The following is a 21260-nucleotide window of genomic DNA, read 5'->3' on the forward strand; positions in this document are numbered from 1 at the left end:
AGAGTACCCAGTAGGTTTGAGAATGCAGCCCAGTATGGCTCCTGATTGGGTACAGGAGCTGCGGACTGACTGAGGGATGTATGACACAGAGTACACAGACCATCATACACAGATTCCCCCCTCAGGTAAATCTGTGGCGCATACTCTGCATGATGCAGGAGCATCCCCAGATTTCCCGCCATTTCTGTTAGACATTGTACACAAATGCAACACAGAGCGTATTAGTACAATGAAGCCAGACAGAGTATAATACCTGCGAATGAATCCATTAGTATGTGACTGAGTACCCAGTACACAACACCTGCGAATAATTAGAAAACACGTAATAGGTAAATACTGTGACACACTATATAATCGACCCTGACGCACATAGTCCCCTAGGGTACAGAATAAAGTGATAGATTTTCTGGGAAACACTGAAAGTGAAACCTTACGGCAGAAACAGGCACACACAGTCACATTAGCAATGCAGATAATTATTATATGACAATAAAACTGCACTGAACTAATATATATATATATATATATACACATATTGTGGCAGGAGAGGTACTTTGCCACCTGTAAGCTACACACAGGGACCTGGGGGTGGATGGGAAGTGTGGATGGACCGGGTTCCTATCCATTTGGCCCAGACCAAGTCTTATAGGCTTCTTAGCCCAAGAAGCTGCTTCATCAGCCAGCACCTGGATGCTGGGTGTAAAGCAGAGTCTCTCCCATGAGTCAGCCCTCCTGAAGGCAGTTAGTGTCCAGGTGATAGGCCTGCTAGGGACAATGGGATCCGGAGGGCTGGGCCACTAATGTTAGGATGCCGGGACCTGAAGGGTTCCTTATTAAGAGGGAGTGAGGTAGGGCCTAACCTCCCTGGTAGTTTATACTAAAGACAGTGATCTTTGTTTTATGTATATCTTTGTTTTTGAGCTACCTGAATAAAAGGTATTTTTTGTTTTTGCACAAGCCTGGAGTCGTCGTTGGTGGAATTTTTGTAGCAGAGTGCATTCTAGCAAGACTCCTGTTACAAAAAAATTAAATATATATATATATATATATATATATATATATATAAAACACAGCACGGTCCTAGACCGGAGGTATATATCAGAATGCTCGTACAATATATTCTGTAATTGGTATACTTTTTCTTAACTAACGCTGTCTATACAGAGACATGTAGAATACTCAAGTGTTTGTAAAATCACAGCGCTGTATACAGGCGGCTTTACAAGGGAGACCTTGCCCTACAGTCCCAGAGAGCAGCCGCAGCTATACCTAAGATGGCGCCCAGCATCTCAGTCCGGGTGTGAGGGAGATGTAAGGAAGTTCCAGGGCACGAAAATCTGCAGTAGATGTCGCCCTGGGCAGGAAAGGGGCTACAGGTCAAGCGACGACGCCTCTATGCTGGGCCTCACCGTTGGTACCACGGAGCCTTATTAACATGGGCGTTAGTACACCCGACCTGTACTGGATATAGTGGGGTCCCTGCTCGGTGAAAGTGTCCACACCAGCATCGCAGTCCGTCTCCCTAGACTGTGACAGGAACGCGATTTAATGGCAGGTGCCGCCTGGGGGACCCTCTTACCTCCTCCCCGTAGCAGCCACGAGAACCAGGAGAACGTCAGCGACTGTGTGCCTAGAGCCGGAGCGTCTCCGCCGCAAGTACCCGAGAATAGGGCGCGGGAGTATGCAACGCCGCTTGGGAGGTGATGGAGCTGCAGAGCTGAAGTGTCACCATGACATACAGCGCTGACAGCCCAGTTTTGAAGACATTTTCGGTCAGAAAAAGCTTTTTCAGGGCTGACCAGTGCAGCCCTCCTGTTAGTGACTGCTTCTACAGGCACCAACTCAAAACTGTGCCTGGAGACGAGGTTATAGAGGAGGCCCCACAATGCATCCTGGGACAGCCTAAAGCTTTAGCCTGTTGGTGCCTCTCTGGATCAAGATCCACTCTACATCCGATGTTTCCCTGTGGAAACCAATGTACCCTGCTGCAGAAATTAGGTTGAGTATTGAGTGAAGGAGAAAAATTAGAATTTACTCACCGGTAATTCTATTTCTCGTAGTCCGTAGTGGATGCTGGGGACTCCGTAAGGACCATGGGGAATAGCGGCTCCGCAGGAGACTGGGCACAACTAAGAAAGATTTAGGACTACCTGGTGTGCACTGGCTCCTCCCTCTATGCCCCTCCTCCAGACCTCAGTTAGGAAACTGTGCCCGGAAGAGCTGACACAATAAGGAAAGGATTTGGAATCCCGGGTAAGACTCATACCAGCCACACCAATCACACCGTACAACTCGTGATACTATACCCAGTGAACAGTATGAATAACAACTGAGCCTCTCAAACAGATGGCTCCAAACAATAACCCTTTAGTTAGGCAATAACTATATACAAGTATTGCAGACAATCCGCACTTGGGATGGGCGCCCAGCATCCACTACGGACTACGAGAAATAGAATTACCGGTGAGTAAATTCTTATTTTCTCTGACGTCCTAGTGGATGCTGGGGACTCCGTAAGGACCATGGGGATTATACCAAAGCTCCCAAACGGGCGGGAGAGTGCAGATGACTCTGCAGCACCGAATGAGCAAACTCAAGGTCCTCCATAGCCAGGGTATCAAACTTGTAGAATTTAGCAAATGTGTTTGAACCCGACCAAGTAGCAGCTCGGCAAAGTTGTAAAGCCGAGACTCCTCGGGCAGCCGCCCAAGAAGAGCCCACTTTCCTCGTGGAATGGGCTTTTACAGATTTAGGATGCGGCAGTCCAGACGCAGAATGTGCAAGTTGAATCGTACTACAGATCCAGCGAGCAATAGTCTGCTTAGAAGCAGGAGCACCCAGCTTGTTGGGCGCATACAGGATAAATAGCGAGTCAGTTTTCCTGACTCCAGCCGTCCTGGAAACATAGATTTTCAGGGCCCTGACTACGTTCAGCAACTTGGAATCCTCCAAGTCCTTAGTAGCCGCAGGCACCACAATAGGTTGGTTCAAATGAAAAGCTGATACCACCTTAGGAAGAAATTGGGGACGAGTCCTCAATTCCGCCCTATCCATATGGAAAATCAGATAAGGGCTTTTACATGACAAAGCCGCCAATTCTGACACACGCCTGGCCGAAGCCAAGGCCAACAGCATGACCACTTTCCACGTGAGATATTTTAGTTCCACGGTTTTAAGTGGCTCAAACCAATGTGACTTAAGGAAATCCAACACCACGTTGAGATCCCAAGGTGCCACTGGAGGCACAAAAGGGGGCTGAATATGCAGCACTCCTATAACAAACGTCTGAACTTCAGGCAATGAAGCCAGTTCTTTTTGGAAGAAAATCGACAGAGCCGAAATCTGGACCTTAATGGAACCTAATTTGAGGCCCATAGTCACCCCTGACTGTAGGAAGTGCAGAAATCGACCCAGCTGAAATTCCTCAGTTAGGGACCTTCTGGCCTCACACCACGCAACATATTTTCGCCATATGCGGTAATAATGGTTTGCGGTCACCTCCTTCCTAGCTTTAATCAGCTTAGGGATGACTTCCTCCGGAATGCCCTTTTCCTTCAGGATCCGGCGTTCAACCGCCATGCCGTCAAACGCAGTCGCGGTAAGTCTTGGAACAGACAGGGTCCCTGCTGCAGCAGGTCCTGTCTGAGCGGCAGAGGCCATGGTTCCTCTGATATCATTTCTTGAAGTTCTGGGTACCAAGCTCTTCTTGGCCAATCCGGAACAATGATTATAGTTCTTACTCTTCACCTTCTTATTATTCTCAGTACCTTGGGTATGAGAGGAAGAGGAGGGAACACATAAACCGACTGGTACACCCACGGTGTCACTAAAGCGTCCACAGCTATCGCCTGAGGGTCCCTTGACCTGGCGCAATATATTTTTAGCTTTTTGTTGAGGCGGGATGCCATCATGTCCACCTGTGGCCTTTCCCACCGGTGTACAACCATTTGGAAGACTTCTGGATGAAGTCCCCACTCTCCAGGGTGGAGGTCGTGTCTGCTGAGAAAGTCTGCTTCCCAGTTGTCCACTCCGGGAATGAACACTGCTGACAGTGCTAACTGCCATCGCCATCCTGCTTCTTGTGCCGCCCTGTCGGTTTACATGGGCACCGCCGTGATGTTGTCTGACTGGATCAGCACCGGCTGGTGTTGAAGCAGGGGTCTTGCCTGACTTAGGGCATTGTAAATGGCCCTTAGTTCCAGAATATTTATGTGTAGGGAAGTCTCCTGACTCGACCATTGTCCCTGGAAGTTTCTTCCCTGTGTGACTGCCCCCCAACCTCGAAGGCTGGTATCCGTGGTCACCAGGATCCAGTCCTGTATGCCGAATCTGCGGCCCTCTAGAAGATGAGCACTCTGCAGCCACCACAGCAGCGACACCCTGGCCCTTGGAGACAGGGTTATCAGCCGATGCATTTGAAGATGCGATCCGGACCACTTGTCCAACAGATCCCACTGAAAGATCCTTGCATGGAACCTTCCGAATGGAATTGCTTCGTAAGAAGCCACCATCTTTCCCAGGACTCGCGTGCAGTGGTGCACCGACATTTGTTTTGGTTTTAGGAGGTCTCTGACTAGAGATGACAACTCCTTGGCTTTCTCCTCCGGGAGAAACACTTTTTTCTGTTCTGTGTCCAGAACCATCCCCAGGAACAGTAGACGCGTTGTAGGAACCAGCTGCGACTTTGGAATATTCAGGATCCAGCCGTGCTGTTGTAGCACTTCCCGAGCTAGTGCTACTCTGATCAACAACTGTTCCCTGAACCTCGCCTTTATAAGGAGATCGTCCAAGTACGGGATAATTAAAACTCCCTTTTTCCGAAGGAGTATCATCATTTCGGACATTACCTTGGTAAATACCCTCGGTACCGTGGACAGACCAAACGGCAACGTCTGGAATTGGTAATGACAGTCCTGTACCACAAATCTGAGGTACTCCTGGTGAGGAGGGTAAATGGGGACATGCAGGTAAGCATCCGTGATGTCCAGTGATACCATGTAATCCCCCTCGTCCAGGCTTGCAATCACCGCCCTGAGCGATTCCATCTTGAACTTGAAGCTTCTTATATAAGTGTTCAAGGATTTTAAATTTAAAATGGGTCTCACCGAACCGTCCGGTTTCGGTACCACAAACATTGTGGAATAGTAACCCCGTCCTTGTTGAAGGAGGGGTACCTTGATTATCACTTGCTGGGAATACAGCTTGTGAATCGCCTCCGGCACTGCCTCCCTGTCCGGGGGAGCTGTCGGCAAGGCAGGTTTGAGGAAACGGCGAGGGGGAGACGTCTCGAATTCCAGCTTGTACCCCTGAGATACTACTTGTAGAATCCAGGGATCCACCCGTGAGCGAGCCCACTGGTCGCTGAAGTTCTTGAGACGGGCCCCCACCGTACCTGGCTCCGCCTGTGGAGCCCCAGCGTCATGCGGTGGACTTAGAGGAAGCGGGGGAGGACTTTTGTTCCTGGGAACTGGCTGTATGTTGCAGCTTTTTCCCTCTACCTCTGCCTCTGGGCAGAAAGGACGCGCCTCTAACCCGCTTGCCTTTCTGGGGCCGAAAGGACTGTACCTGATAATACGGTGCTTTCTTTGGCTGTGAGGGAACATGGGGTAAAAATGCTGACTTCCCAGCTGTCGCTGTGGAAACGAGGTCCGAGAGACCATCCCCAAACAACTCCTCACCCTTGTAAGGCAAAACTTCCATGTGCCTTTTAGAATCTGTATCTCCTGTCCACTGCCGAGTCCACAATCCTCTCCTGCAGAAATGGACATTGCGTTTATTTTAGATGCCAGCCGGCAAATATCCCTCTGTGCATCTCTCATGTATAAGACAGCGTCTTTAATATGCTCTACGGTTAGCAATATAGTGTCCCTGTCTAGGGTATCAATGTTTTCCGACAGGGAATCTGACCACGCAGCTGCAGCACTGCACATCCATGCTGAAGCAATAGCCGGTCTCAGTATAATTCCTGAGTGTGTATATACAGACTTCAGGATAGCCTCCTGCTTTCTATCCGCAGGCTCCTTTAGGGCGGCCGTGTCCGGAGACGGTAGTGCCACCTTTTTTGACAGACGTGTGAGCGCTTTATCCACCCTAGGGGATGTCTCCCAACGTGACCTGTCCTCTGGCGGGAAAGGGTACGCCATTAGTAACTTTTTAGAAATTACCAGTTTCTTATCGGGGGAAGCCCACGCTTCTTCACACACTTCAGTTAATTCATCAGATGGGGGAAAAACCACTGGTAGCTTTTTCTCCCCAAACATAATACCCTTTTTTGTGGTACCTGGGGTAATATCAGAAATGTGCAACACATTTTTCATTGCCGTAATCATATAACGAGTGGCTCTATTGGAATGTACACTAGTCTCATCGTCGTCGACACTGGAGTCAGTATCCGTGTCGACATCTGTGTCTGCCATCTGAGGTAGTGGGCGTTTTAGAGCCCCTGATGGCTTTTGAGACGCCTGGGCAGGCACGGGCTGAAAAGCCGGCTGTCCCACATCTGCTATGTCGTCAAACCTTTTATGTAAGGAGTTGACACTGTCGCGTAATTCCTTCCACATGTCCATCCATTCAGGTGTCGACCCCGCAGGGGGTGACACCACATTTATCGGCACCTGCTCCGCCTCCACATAAGCCTCCTCATCAAACATGTCGACACAGCCGTACCGACACACCGCACACACACAGGGAATGCTCTGACTGAGGACAGGACCCCACAAAGTCCTTTGGGGAGACAGAGAGAGAGTATGCCAGCACACACCAGAGCGCTATATAATGCAGGGATACACACTACACACAGTGATTTTTCCCCTATAGCTGCTATAATACACAGTTTGCGCCTAAATTTAGTGCCCCCCCCCCTCTCTTTTTTACCCTATTGAGCCTGGAAACTGCAGGGGAGAGCCTTGGGAGCGTCCTTCCAGCGGAGCTGTGAGAGGAAATGGCGCCAGTGTGCTGAGGGAGATAGCCCCGCCCCCTTCTCGGCGGACTTCTCCCGCTTTTTTCAGGATATTTTTGGCAGGGGATTTTACACATATATAATCTTACTGACTATATTATGTGTTTGTTTGCCAAGCTAAGGTACTCTTATTGCAGCCCAGGGCGCCCCCCCCCAGCGCCCTGCACCCATCAGTGACCGGAGTGTGTGGTGTGCATGGGGAGCAATGGCGCACAGCTGCAGTGCTGTGCGCTACCTTAATGAAGACCGGAGTCGCCGATTTCCTGGACGTTCTTCTTGCTTCTGGCTCTGCAAGGGGGACGGCGGCGCGGCTCCGGGACCGGACGACCGAGGCTGGGCCTGTGGTTCGATCCCTCTGGAGCTAATGGTGTCCAGTAGCCTAAGAAGCCCAAGCTAGCTGCAATCAGGTAGGTTCGCTTCTCCTCCCCTCAGTCCCTCGTAGCAGTGAGTCTGTTGCCAGCAGATCTCACTGAAAATAAAAAACCTAAATATACTTTCTCTAACGTCCTAAGTGGATGCTGGGGACTCCGTAAGGACCATGGGGAATAGCGGCTCCGCAGGAGACTGGGCACATCTAAAGAAAGCTTTAGGACTACCTGGTGTGCACTGGCTCCTCCCCCTATGACCCTCCTCCAAGCCTCAGTTAGATCTCTGTGCCCGAACGAGAAGGGTGCACACTAGGGGCTCTCCTGAGCTTCTTAGTGAAAGTTTTAGTTTAGGTTTTTTATTTTCAGTGAGACCTGCTGGCAACAGGCTCACTGCATCGAGGGACTAAGGGGAGAAGAAGCGAACTCACCTGCGTGCAGAGTGGATTGGGCTTCTTAGGCTACTGGACATTAGCTCCAGAGGGACGATCACAGGCCCAGCTTGGATGGGTCCCAGAGCCGCGCCGCCGGCCCCCTTACAGAGCCAGAAGGCAGGAGAGGTCCGGAAAATCGGCGGCAGAAGACGTCCTGTCTTCAACAAGGTAGCGCACAGCACTGCAGCTGTGCGCCATTGCTCTCAGCACACTTCACACTCCGGTCACTGAGGGTGCAGGGCGCTGGGGGGGGCGCCCTGAGACGCAATAATAAACACCTTGGATGGCAAAAAATGCATCACATATAGCTCCTGGGCTATATGGATGCATTTAACCCCTGCCAAAATACATAAAAAAACGGGAGATAAGGCCGCCGATAAGGGGGCGGAGCCTATCTCCTCAGCACACTGGCGCCATTTTCCCTCACAGCTCCGTTGGAGGGAAGCTCCCTGGCTCTCCCCTGCAGTCACTACACTACAGAAAGGGTTAAAAAAGAGAGGGGGGCACAAATTAGGCGCAGTATTAACTATACAGCAGCTATAAGGGGAAAAACACTTATATAAGGTTATCCCTGTATATATATAGCGCTCTGGTGTGTGCTGGCAAACTCTCCCTCTGTCTCCCCAAAGGGCTAGTGGGGTCCTGTCCTCTATCAGAGCATTCCCTGTGTGTGTGCTGTATGTCGGTACTTTTGTGTCGACATGTATGAGGAGAAAAATGATGTGGAGACGGAGCAGATTGCCTGTAATAGTGATGTCACCCCCTAGGGGGTCGACACCTGAGTGGATGAACTGTTGGAAGAAATTACGTGACAGTGTCAGCTCTGTATAAAAGACAGTGGTTGACATGAGACAGCCGGCAACTCAGCTTGTGCCTGTCCAGACGTCTCATAGGCCGTCAGGGGCTCTAAAGCGCCCGTTACCTCAGATGGCAGATATAGACGCCGACACGGATACTGACTCCAGTGTCGACGGTGAAGAGACAAATGTGACTTCCAGTAGGGCCACACGTTACATGATTGAGGCAATGAAAAATGTTTTACACATTTCTGATAATACGAGTACCACCAAAAAGGGGTATTATGTTCGGTGAGGAAAAACTACCTGTAGTTTTCCTGAATCTGAGAAATTAAATGAGGTGTGTGATGATGCATGGGTTTCCCCCGATAACAACTGATAATTTCTAAAATGTTATTGGCATTATATCCTTTCCCGCCAGAGGTTAGGGTGCATTGGGAAACACCCCCTAGGGTGGATAAAGCGCTCACACGCTTGTAAGGGCTCTATCCTCTCCTGAGATGGCCGCCCTTAAGGATCCTGCTGATAGAAAGCAGGAGGGTATCCTAAAATGTATTTACACACATACTGGTGTTATACTGCGACCAGCAATCGCCTCAGCCTGGATGTGCAGTGCTGGGTTGGCGTGGTCGGATTCCCTGACTGAAAATATTGATACCCTAGATAGGGACAGTATATTTTTGCCTATAGAACATTTGAAAGATGCATTTCTATATATGCGTGATGCACAGCGGAATATTTGCCGACTGGCATCAAGTCTAAGTGCGTTGTCCATTTCTACCAGTAGAGGGTTATGGACACGTCAGTGGTCAGGTGATGCGTATTCCAAACGGCATTTGGAAGTATTGCCTTATTAAGGGGAGGAGTTATTTGGGGTCGGTCTTTCAGACCTGGTGGCCACGGCAACAGCTGGGAAATCCACGTTTGTACCCCAGGTCGCCTATCAACATGAGAAGACGCCGTATTATCAGGCGCAGTCTTTCGTGGATAAGCGGGCAAAAGGTTCCTCATTTCTGCCCCGTGACAGAGGGAGAGGAAAAAGGCTGCAGAAATCAGCCAGTTCCCAGGAACGGAAACCCTCTCCCGCCTCTGCCAAGCCCTCAGTATACGCTGGGGCTTTACAAGCAGAATCAGGCACGGTAGGGGGCCCGTCTCAATGAATTTCAGCGCGCAGTGGGCTCACTCGCAAGTAGACCCCTGGATCCTTCAGGTGATATCTCAGGGGTACAAATTAGAATTCGAGACGTCTCCCCCTCGCCGTTTCCTAAAGTCGGCTTTACCGATGTCTCCTTCTGACAGGGAGACAGTTTTGGAAGCCATTCACAAGCTGTATTCCCAGCAGGTGATAATCAAGATACCCCTCCTGCAACAGGGAACGGGGTATTATTCCACACTGTTGTGGTACCGAAGCCGGACGGCTCGGTGAGACCGATTCTAAATCTAAAATCTTTGAACACTTACATACAGAGGTTCAAATTCAAGATTGAGTCACTCAGAGCAGTGATTGCGAACCTGGAAGAAGGGGACTACATGATGTCTCGGGACATCAAGGATGCTTACCTTCATGTCAAAATTTACCCTTCTCACCAAGGGTACCTCAGGTTTATGGTACAGAACTGTCACTATCAGTTCAGACGCTGCCGTATGGAGGGTCCACGGCACCCCGGGTCTTTACCAAGGTAATGGCCGAAATGATGATACTCCTTCAAAGGAAGGGAATTTTAGTTATCCCTTACTTGGACAATTCCCTGATAAGGGTAAGATCCAGGGAACAGTTGGAGGTCGGTGTAGCACTATCTCAGGTAGTGTTGCTGCAGCACGGTTGGATTCTCAATATTCCAAAATCGCAGCTGGTTCCGACGACTTGTCTTCTGTTCCTAGGGATGATCCTGGACACAGTCCAGAAAAAGGTGTTTCTCCCGGAGGAGAAAGCCAGGGAGTTATCCGAGCTAGTCAGGAACCTCCTAAAACCGAGCCAAGTCTCAGTGCATCAATGCACAAGGGTTCTGGGTAAAATGGTGGCTTCCTACGAAGCAATCCCATTCGGCAGATTCCACGCAAGAACTTTCCAGTGGGACCTGCTGGACAAATGGTCCGGGTCGCATCTTCAGATGCATCAGCGGATAACCCTGTCATCAAGGACAAGGGGTCCCTCCTGTGGTGGTTGCAGAGTGCTCATCTTCTAGAGGGCCGCAGATTCGGCATTCAGGACTGGGTCCTGGTAACCACGGATGCCAGCCTGCGAGGCTGGGGAGCAGTCACACAGGGAAGGAATATCCAGGACTTATGGTCAAGCCTGGAGACATCACTTCACATAAATATCCTGAAGCTAAGGGACATTTACAATGCTCTAAGCTTAGCAAGACCTCTGCTTCAAGGTCAGCCGGTGTTGATTCAGTCGGATAACATCACGGCAGTCACCCACGTAAACAGACAGGGTGGCACAAGAAGCAGGAGGGCAATGGCAGAAGCTGCAAGGATTCTTCGCTGGGCGGAAAATCATTTGATAGCACTGTCAGCAGTATTCATTCCGGGAGTGGACAACTGGGAAGCAGACTTCCTCAGCACGACCTCCACCCGGGAGAGTGGGGACTTCACCCAGAAGTCTTCCACATGATTATAAACCGTTGGGAAAAACTCGACAGGTATTGCGCCAGGTCCAGGGACCCTCAGGCAATAGCTGTAGGCGCTCTGGTAACACCGTGGGTGTACCAGTCAGGGTATGTGTTCCCTCCTCTGCCTCTCATACCCAAGGTACTGAGATTGATAAGATGGAGAGGAGTAAGCACTATATTCGTGGCTCCGGATTGGCCAAGAAGGACTTGGTAACCGGAACTTCAAGAGATGCTCACGGAGGATCCGTGGCCTCTACCTCTAAGAAGGGACCTGCTCCAGCAAGGACCCTGTCTGTTCCAAGACTTACCGCGGCTGCGTTTGACGGCATGGCGGTTGAACGCCGGATCCTGAAGGAAAAAAGGCATTCCGGATGAAGTCATCCCTATCCTGATCAAAGCCAGGAAGGATGTAACCGCAAAAACATTATCACCGCAATTGGCGAAAATATGTTGCGTGGTGCGAGGCCAGTAAGGCCCGACGGTGGAAATTCAACTGGGTCGATTCCTACATTTCCTGCAAACAGGAGTGTCTATGGACATGAAATTGGGGTCCATTAAGGTTCAAATTTCGGCCTTGTCAATTTTCTTCCAAAAAGAACTAGCTTCAGTCCCTGAAGTTCAGACGTTTGTAAAAGGGGTACTGCATATACAGCCTCCTTTTGTGCCTCCAGTGGCACTTTGGGATCTCAATGTAGTTTTGGGTTCCAAAAGTCACATTGGTTTGAACCACTTAAATCTGTGGAGTTAAAATATCTCACATGGAAAGTGGTCATGCTGTTGGCCCTGGCCTGGGCCAGGCGCATGTCAGAATTGGCGGCTTTATCCTGAAATAGCCCTTATCTGATGTTCCATTCGGACAGGGCGGAATTGAGGACTCGTCCTCAGTTTCTCCCTAAGGTGGTTTCAGCGTTTCACCTGAACCAACCTATTTGTGGTGCCTGCGGCTACTAGGGACTTGGAGGACTCCAAGTTGCTAGACGTTGTCAGGGCCCTGATAATATATGTTTCCAGGAGGGCTGGAGTCAGGAAATCTGACTCGCTGTTTATCCTGTATGCACCCAACAAGCTGGGTGCTCCTGCTTCTAAGCAGACTATTGCTCGTTGGATTTGTAGTACAATTCAGCTTGCACATTCTGTGGCAGGCCTGCCACAGCCAAAAATCTGTAAATGCCCACTCCACAAGGAAGGTGGGCTCATCTTGGGCGGCTGCCCGAGGGGTCTCGGCTTTACAACTTTGCCGAGCAGCTACTTGGTCAGGAGCAAATACGTTTGTAAAATTCTACAAAATTGATATCCTGGCTGAGGAGGACCTGGAGTTCTCTCATTTGGTGCTGCAGAGTCATCCGCACTCTCCCGCCCGTTTGGGAGCTTTGGTATAATCCCCATGGTCCTTACGGAGTCCCCAGCATCCACTTAGGACGTTAGAGAAAATAAGAATTTACTTACCGATAATTCTATTTCTCATAGTCCGTAGTGGATGCTGGGCGCCCATCCCAAGTGCGGATTGTCTGCAATACTTGTACATAGTTATTGTTACAAAAATCGGGTTATTATTGTTGTGAGCCATCTTTCAGAGGCTCCTCTGTTATCATGCTGTTAACTGGGTTCAGATCACAGGTTATACGGTGTGATTGGTGTGGCTGGTATGAGTCTTACCCGGGATTCAAAATCCTTCCTTATTGTGTACGCTCGTCCGGGCACAGTATCCTAACTGAGGCTTGGAGGAGGGTCATAGGGGGAGGAGCCAGTGCACACCAGGTAGTCCTAAAGCTTTCTTTAGATGTGCCCAGTCTCCTGCGGAGCCGCTATTCCCCATGGTCCTTACGGAGTCCCCAGCATCCACTACGGACTATGAGAAATAGAATTATCGGTAAGTAAATTCTTATTTTCTTTTCTAAGAGCTCAGGAGAGCCCCTAGTGTGCAACCAGCTCGGCCGGGCACAAAATTCTAACTGAGGTCTGGAGGAGGGGCATAGAGGGAGGAGCCAGTGCACACCAGGTAGTCCTAAATCTTTCTTAGTTGTGCCCAGTCTCCTGCGGAGCCGCTATTCCCCATGGTCCTTACGGAGTCCCCAGCATCCACTAGGACGTCAGAGAAAAGGGGGTGTTAAAAGGGGAAGGTGGAATAGTCTACCTTATGTTCATGTTTTAAGAAGAGCCTGGTACCGGAATGGAATGGTAGTTCTATTTCAAGCCCCATACTTGATGGAATTCCTTTATGGTGTTGCATTGAATGGTATCCGTTCTTTAGGTCAACAGCACTTAGGTCGACCAATATTGGTTGACATGGTCACTAGGTCGACATGGCAAAGGTCGACACATGAAAAGGTTGGCATGAGTTTTTTACATTTGTTTTCCCTTTTTTCAACTTTTTCATACTTTACGATCTATGTGGACTATGATTGGGAATAGTAACCTGTGCCGAGCGCAGCGGTAGTGGAGCAAGGCACCATGCCCAAAGCATGGCGAGCGTAGCGAGGGGACACGGTGCACTAATTGGGGTTCCTGGTCACTTTACGAAGAAAACAACACAATCTTTTTTTTTATAAAAAAACACGTCTACCTTTTTCCATGTCGACCTATTTCAGGGGTCAACCTAGTCACTGTCGAACAATAGTGGTCGACCTAATGACTGTCGACCCTATGATCCACACCCACTGTGAATACTGATAATGTATTCCATATTGGTGATAAACCAAATTCAGTTCTTGATGGATGGATACAGATACTTTTTATTCCGTGATGTGTAATCAATTGCTTGACTGCAATGATTACCTTTTACACTCCCACCTACAATACTTCTCCCATGCTGCTCCACTTTAACTCCCTCCCTCTCCCTTTAAGATTCTCCTCCTCTCACCAGATCTTCAAACAGGCTTACAAACCCATTTACTTATCAAAGCTCAATTACTCTCCTCCTTTCTAAAGGCTTATGGGGGTACTTCAGACCTGATAGCTAAGGTGCATTTTTTGCATCCCTGCGATCAGGTAGTCGCCACCTACAGAGGGAGGGTATTGTGTGTGTGCAGGTGTGCGATCCTATGTGTAGCAGACCTGCACAAACATCAGTTTGTGTAGTTTCTGCTCAGCCGACATCAGAAATCCTCCCACTAAACGCCGGGTCCCTCCTACGTTTTTCTGGACACTCCCTAGAAACGTTCAGTTGCCACCCACAAATGCCCTCTCCTTGTGATCGCTGGTGCGTTCGTAATTTTCGCACCATCCCATTGCTACGGTTCGTCACGTCTGTGCATTGCGGTGCAAACGCATGCGCAGTTCAGGCTTGATCGCAGCCTGTGAAAAAACGCACAGCAGCAATCAGGTCTGAATCGGACCCTTAAGGCCCGTACACACTGGTCGATGTATCGGCCGTTCTCTTGAACGGCCGACACATCGCGGGACCGTCGGCCAGTGTGTACGGGCGATACGTCTGTGAACTCCGTCGTTCACAGACGTATCGCGTCGGCCGCACAGCACAGCTGACAGCCAATATATCTAACGATATATTGGCCCGTCGCTGTGTGTGTACGGGGCGGTCGTCCGACCGCCCGTACACATGCTGCGGCAGCCGGCGGTGATTGACAGGTGAACTGGGCGGGCGCGAGCGCCCGCCCGCCCAGTTCATGACGTCAGTCCCCCGACGGATCGGGCAGTGTGTATGCACAGCACACTACCCGATCCGTATATAGATATATCTGCAGATCAATTGATCTGCAGATATATCTAATAGTGTGTACCCACCTTTATTCACCACACCATGACTCACCTTTCTGTGTCTCCCAAGTTTGACTGCCCCTCTCCTAAAGCTGACAACAAAACACCAAGAAAGGTGGATTGAGCACCCAAAGATTTATGTACCTATATAAGATAAATCCTATTGATAAAATAAAGTTTTATTGGTAAGTCATATTGCCACTTGTAGTATCCACTAAATTTGAATAAAACATACATTTTATCAATTTAATTAAAATAATCTTAAATATAGCACTACAAGTGAAATACTGCAATAAAATATCATAAGCGTATAGAAACACAAATTAAAATAAGAATTTACTTACCGATAATTCTATTTCTCGGAGTCCGTAGTGGATGCTGGGGTTCCTGAAAGGACCATGGGGAATAGCGGCTCCGCAGGAGACAGGGCACAAAAAGTAAAGCTTTAGGATCAGGTGGTGTGCACTGGCTCCTCCCCCTATGACCCTCCTCCAAGCCAGTTAGATACTGTGCCCGGACGAGCGTACATAATAAGGAAGGATTTTGAATCCCGGGTAAGACTCATACCAGCCACACCAATCACACTGTACAACCTGTGATCTGAACCCAGTTAACAGTATGATAACAGCGGAGCCTCTGAAAAGATGGCTCACAACAATAATAACCCGATTTTTGTAACTATGTACAAGTATTGCAGATAATCCGCACTTGGGATGGGCGCCCAGCATCCACTACGGACTCCGAGAAATAGAATTATCGGTAAGTAAATTCTTATTTTCTCTATCGTCCTAGTGGATGCTGGGGTTCCTGAAAGGACCATGGGGATAATACCAAAGCTCCCAAACGGGCGGGAGAGTGCGGATGACTCTGCAGCACCGAATGAGAGAACTCCAGGTCCTCCTTAGCCAGGGTATCAAATTTGTAGGATTTTACAAACGTGTTTGCCCCTGACTAAATAACCGCTCGGCAAAGTTGTAAAAGCCGAGACCCCTCGGGCAGCCGCCCAAGATGAGCCCACCATCCTTGTGGAATGGGCATTTACATATTTTGGCTGTGGCAGGCCTGCCACAGAATGTGCAAGCTGAATTGTATTACACATCCAACTAGCAATAGTCTGCTTAGAAGCAAAAGCACCCAGTTTGTTGGGTGCATACAGGATAACAGCAAGTCAGTTTTCCTGACTCCAGCCGTCCTGGAACATATTTTCAGGGCCCTGACAACATCTAGCAACTTGGAGTCCTCCAAGTCCCTAGTAGGTGCAAGGCACCACAATAAGCTGGTTCAGGTGAAACACTGACACCACCTTAGGGAGAGAACTGGGGACGAGTCCGCAGCTCTGCCCTGTCCGAATGGACAAACAGATATGGGCTTTTTTGAGAAAAAAACCACCAATTTGACACTCGCCTGGTCCAGGCCAGGGCCAAGATCATGGTCACTTTTCATGTGAGATGCTTCAAATCCACCGATTTGACTGGTTTTAAACCAATGTGATTTGAGGAATCCCAGAACTACGTTGAGATCCCACAGTGCCACTGGAGGCACAAAAGGGGGTTGTATATGCAATACTCCCTTGACAAAATTCTGGACTTCAGGAACTGAAGCCAATTCTTTCTGGAAGAAAATCGACAGGGCCGAAATTTGAACCTTAATGGACCCCAATTTGAGGCCCATAGACACTCCTGTTTTCAGGAAATGCAGGAAACGACCGAGTTGAAATTTCTTTGTGGGGCCTTCCTGGCCTCACACCACGCAACATATTTTCGCCACATGTGGTGATAATGTTGTGCGGTCACCTCCTTTCTGGCTTTGACCAGGGTAGGAATGACCTCTTCCGGAATGCCTTTTTCCCTTAGGATCCGGCGTTCCACCGCCATGCCGACAAACGCAGCTGCGGTAAGTCTTGGAACAGACATGGTACTTGCTGAAGCAAGTCCCTTCTTAGCGGCAGAGGCCATAAAACCTCTGTAAGCATCTCTTGAAGTTCCGGGTACCAAGTCCTTCTTGGCCAATCCGGAGCCATGAGTATAGTTCTTACTCCTCTACGTCTTATAATTCTCAGCACCTTAGGTATGAGAAGCAGAGGAGGGAACACATACACCGACTGGTACACCCACGGTGTTACCAGAACGTCCACAGCTATTGCCTGAGGGTCTCTTGACCTGGCGCAATACCTGTCCCGTTTTTTGTTCAGACGGGACGCCATCATGTCCACCTTTGGTATTTCCCAACGGTTTACAATCATGTGGAAAAAAACTTCCCGATGAAGTTTCCACTCTCCCGGGTGGAGGTCGTGCCTGCTGAGGAAGTCTGCTTCCCAGTTTCCATTCCCAGGATGAAACACTGCTGACAGTGCTATCACATGATTTTCCGCCCAGCGAAAAGTCCTTGCAGTTTTTGCCATTGCCCTCCTGCTTCTTGTGTCGCCCTGTCTGTTTACGTGGGCGACTGCCGTGATGTTTTTCCCACTGGATCAATACCGGCTGACCTTGAAGCAGAGGTCTTGCTAAGCTTAGAGCATTATAAATTTACCCTTAGCTCCAGTATATTTATGTGGAGAAAAGTCTCCAGACTTGATCACACTCCCTGGAAATTTTTTCCTTGTGTGACTGCTCCCCAGCCTCTCGGGCTGGGCTCCGTGGTCACCAGCATCCAATCCTGAATGCCAAATCTGCGGCCCTCTAGAAGATGGGCACTCTATAACCACCACAGGAGAGACACCCTTGTCCTTGGATATAGGGTTATCCGCTGATGCATCTGAAGATGCGATCCGGACCATTTGTCCAGCAGATCCCACTGAAAAGTTCTTGCGTGAAATCTGCCGAATGGAATTGCTTCGTAGGAAGCCACCATTTTTACCAGGACCCTTGTGCAATGATGCACTGTTTTTAGGAGGTTCCTGACTAGCTCGGATAACTCCCTGGCTTTCTCTTCCGGGAGAAACACCTTTTTCTGGACTGTGTCCAGAATCATCCCTAGGCACAGCAGACGTGTCGTCGGGATCAGCTGCGATTTTGGAATATTTAGAATCCACCCGTGCTGTTGTAGCAGTATCCGAGATAGTGCTACTCCGACCTCCAACTGTTCCCTGGACTATGCCCTTATCAGGAGATCGTCCAAGTAAGGGATAATTAAGACGCCTTTTCTTCGAAGAAGAATCATCATTTCGGCCATTACCTTGGTAAAGACCCGGGGTGCCGTGGACAATCCAAACGGCAGCGTCTAAAACTGATAGTGACAGTTCTGCACCACGAACCTGAGGTACCCTTAGTGAGAAGGGCAAATTTGGGACATAGAGGTAAGCATCCCTGATGTCCCCGGACACTATATAGTCCCCTTCTTCCTGGTTTGTTATCACTGCTCTGAGTGACTCCATCTTGATTTGAACCTTTGTAAGTGTTCCAAAAAATTTTTTTTTTTTTTTTTTTTTTTAGAATAAGTCTCACCTAGCCTTCTGGCTTCAGTACCACAATATAGTGTGGAATAATACCCCTTTTCCTTGTAGTAGGAGGGGTAATTTAATTATCACCTGCTGGGAATACAGCTTGTGAATTTTTTCCCATACTGCCTCCTTGTCGGAGGGAGACCTTGGTAAAGCAGACTTCAGGAGCCTGCGAAGAGGAAACGTCTCTACATTCCAATCTGTACCCCTGGGATACTACTTGTAGGATCCAGGGGTCCTGTACGGTCTCAGCGCCATGCTGAGAACTTGTCAGAAGCGGTGGAGCGCTTCTGTTCCTGGGAATGGGCTGCCTGCTGCAGTCTTCTTCCCTTTCCTCTATCCCTGGGCAGATATGATCTTATAGGGACGAAAAGACTGAGGTTGAAAAGACGGTGTCTTTTTCTGCAGAGATGTGACTTAGGGTAAAAACGGTGGATTTTCCAGCAGTTGCCGTGGCCACCAGGTCCGATGGACCGACCCCAAAAAACTCCTCTTCCTTTATACGGCAATACACCTTTTTGCCGTTTGGAATCTGCATCACCTGACCACTGTCGTGTCCATAACATCTTCTGGCAGATATGGACATCGCATTTACTCTTGATGCCAGAGTGCAAATATCCCTCTGTGCATCTCGCATATATAGAAATGCATCCTTTAAATGCTCTATAGTCAATAAAATACTGTCCCTGTCAAGGGTATCAATATTTTTAGTCAGGGAATCCGACCAAGCCACCCCAGCTCTGCACATCCAGGCTGAGGCGATCGCTGGTCGCAGTATAACACCAGTATGTGTGTATATACTTTTTATGATATTTTCCAGCCTCCTGTCAGCTGGTCCTTGAGGACGGCCCTATCTATAGACGGTACCGCCACTTGTTTTGATAAGCGTGTGAGCGCCTTATCCACCCTAAGGGGTGTTTCCCAACGCGCCCTAACTTCTGGCGGGAAAGGGTATACCGCCCATAATTTTCTATCGGGGGGAACCCACGCATCATCACACACTTTATTTAATTTATCTGATTCAGGAAAAACTACTGTAGTTTTTTCACATCCCACATAATACCCTCTTTTGTGGTACTTGTAGTATCAGAAATATGTAACACCTCCTTCATTGCCTTTAACGTGTGGCCCTAATAAGGAATACGTTTGTTTATTCACCGTCGACACTGGATTCAGTGTCCCTGTCTGTGTCTGTGTCGACCGACTAAAGTAAACGGGCGTTTTAAAACCCCTGACGGTGTTTTTGAGACGTCTGGACCGGTACTAATTGTTTGTCGGCCGTCTCATGTCGTCAACCGACCTTGCAGCGTGTTGACATTATCACGTAATTCCCTAAATAAGCCATCCATTCCGGTGTCGACTCCCTAGAGAGTGACATCACCATTACAGGCAATTGCTCCGCCTCCTCACCAACATCGTCCTCATACATGTCGACACACACGTACCGACACACAGCACACACACAGGGAATGCTCTGATAGAGGACAGGACCCACTAGCCCTTTGGAGAGACAGAGGGAGAATTTGCCAGCACACACCAAAAACGCTATAATTATATAGGGACAACCTTATATAAGTGTTTTCCCTTATAGCATCTGTTTTATATATTTCTAACGCCAAATTAGTGCCCCCCCTCTCTGTTTTAACCCTGTTTCTGTAGTGCAGTGCAGGGGAGAGCCTGGGAGCCTTCCCTCCAGCCTTTCTGTGAGGGAAAATGGCGCTGTGTGCTGAGGAGATAGGCCCCGCCCCTTTTTCGGCGGCCTCGTCTCCCGCTTTTAACGGATTCTGGCAGGGGTTAAATATCTCCATATAGCCTCCGGAGGCTATATGTGAGGTATTTTTAGCCAAAATAGGTTTTCATTTGCCTCCCAGGGCGCCCCCCTCCCAGCGCCCTGCACCCTCAGTGACTGCCGTGTGAAGTGTGCTGAGAGGAAAATGGCGCACAGCTGCAGTGCTGTGCGCTACCTTTAGAAGACTGAGGAGTCTTCTGCCGCCGATTCTGGACCTCTTCTTACTTCAGCATCTGCAAGGGGGCCGGCGGCAAGGCTCCGGTGACCATCCAGGCTGTACCTGTGATCGTCCCTCTGGAGCTGATGTCCAGTAGCCAAGAAGCCAATCCATCCTGCACGCAGGTGAGTTCACTTCTTCTCCCCTAAGTCCCTCGTTGCAGTGATCCTGTTGCCAGCAGGACTCACTGTAAAATAAAAAACCTAAGCTAAACTTTTCTAAGCAGCTCTTTAGGAGAGCCACCTAGATTGCACCCTTCTCGGCCGGGCACAAAAATCTAACTGGCTTGGAGGAGGGTCATAGGGGGAGGAGCCAGTGCACACCACCTGATCCTAAAGCTTTACTTTTTGTGCCCTGTCTCCTGCGGAGCCGCTATTCCCCATGGTCCTTTCAGGAACCCCAGCATCCACTAGGACGATAGAGAAAAATGGTTAGATATCTCCACTTGATTCTCTTTTGCTTCCTTTATGATAGTGTCTGTGAGATTATATACACCTGTGTTTATTTTATTCCATATCATCGTGAACATGTATAAAAATGCAATTGCATTTCACTAGTAAGAACATAAAATGAATCCTTACAAATATAAATATACCCCTTTCATCAACTGCATCACTTATTCAACAATATAGGGATTTTACCAGCATTCAATCAAAAGTCCTGTTCCTATTAAAACCTCCGAATGGATGATTATGAGAGTTCCTTTAGGAGTCAAATATAATGTCCAGCATAGCATAATTACCACAGTAACATTGGTAGGGGTCCTTGTAATTAGTGGAGAATTTCAGGCATAGATGTTTGGTTTCCATGAAAATGATGAAAAAGTGGTTGGAGACTCCAAGATGTTGTGCTGAAAATTCAGCAGCTCAAAATCTTCACAACAGGCTTACGGAGGTCTGGTTCAGGCTTTACTCGATCAGCTGCAAGTCCCA

At 49.0% G+C, this 21260-nt stretch overlaps 1 protein-coding gene across 3 annotated transcripts in view; it reads right to left on the minus strand.

Annotated features, from left to right (window-relative positions):
- The window catches only part of ABCA5 (ATP binding cassette subfamily A member 5), a 339361-nt gene that overhangs the window by 244757 nt on the left and 73344 nt on the right, over positions 1–21260 (minus strand). The gene's annotated exons all lie outside the window — the stretch shown is intronic.

The sequence above is a fragment of the Pseudophryne corroboree genome, chromosome 3, assembly GCF_028390025.1.
Source record: "Pseudophryne corroboree isolate aPseCor3 chromosome 3, aPseCor3.hap2, whole genome shotgun sequence".
Lineage (NCBI taxonomy): Eukaryota > Metazoa > Chordata > Amphibia > Anura > Myobatrachidae > Pseudophryne > Pseudophryne corroboree.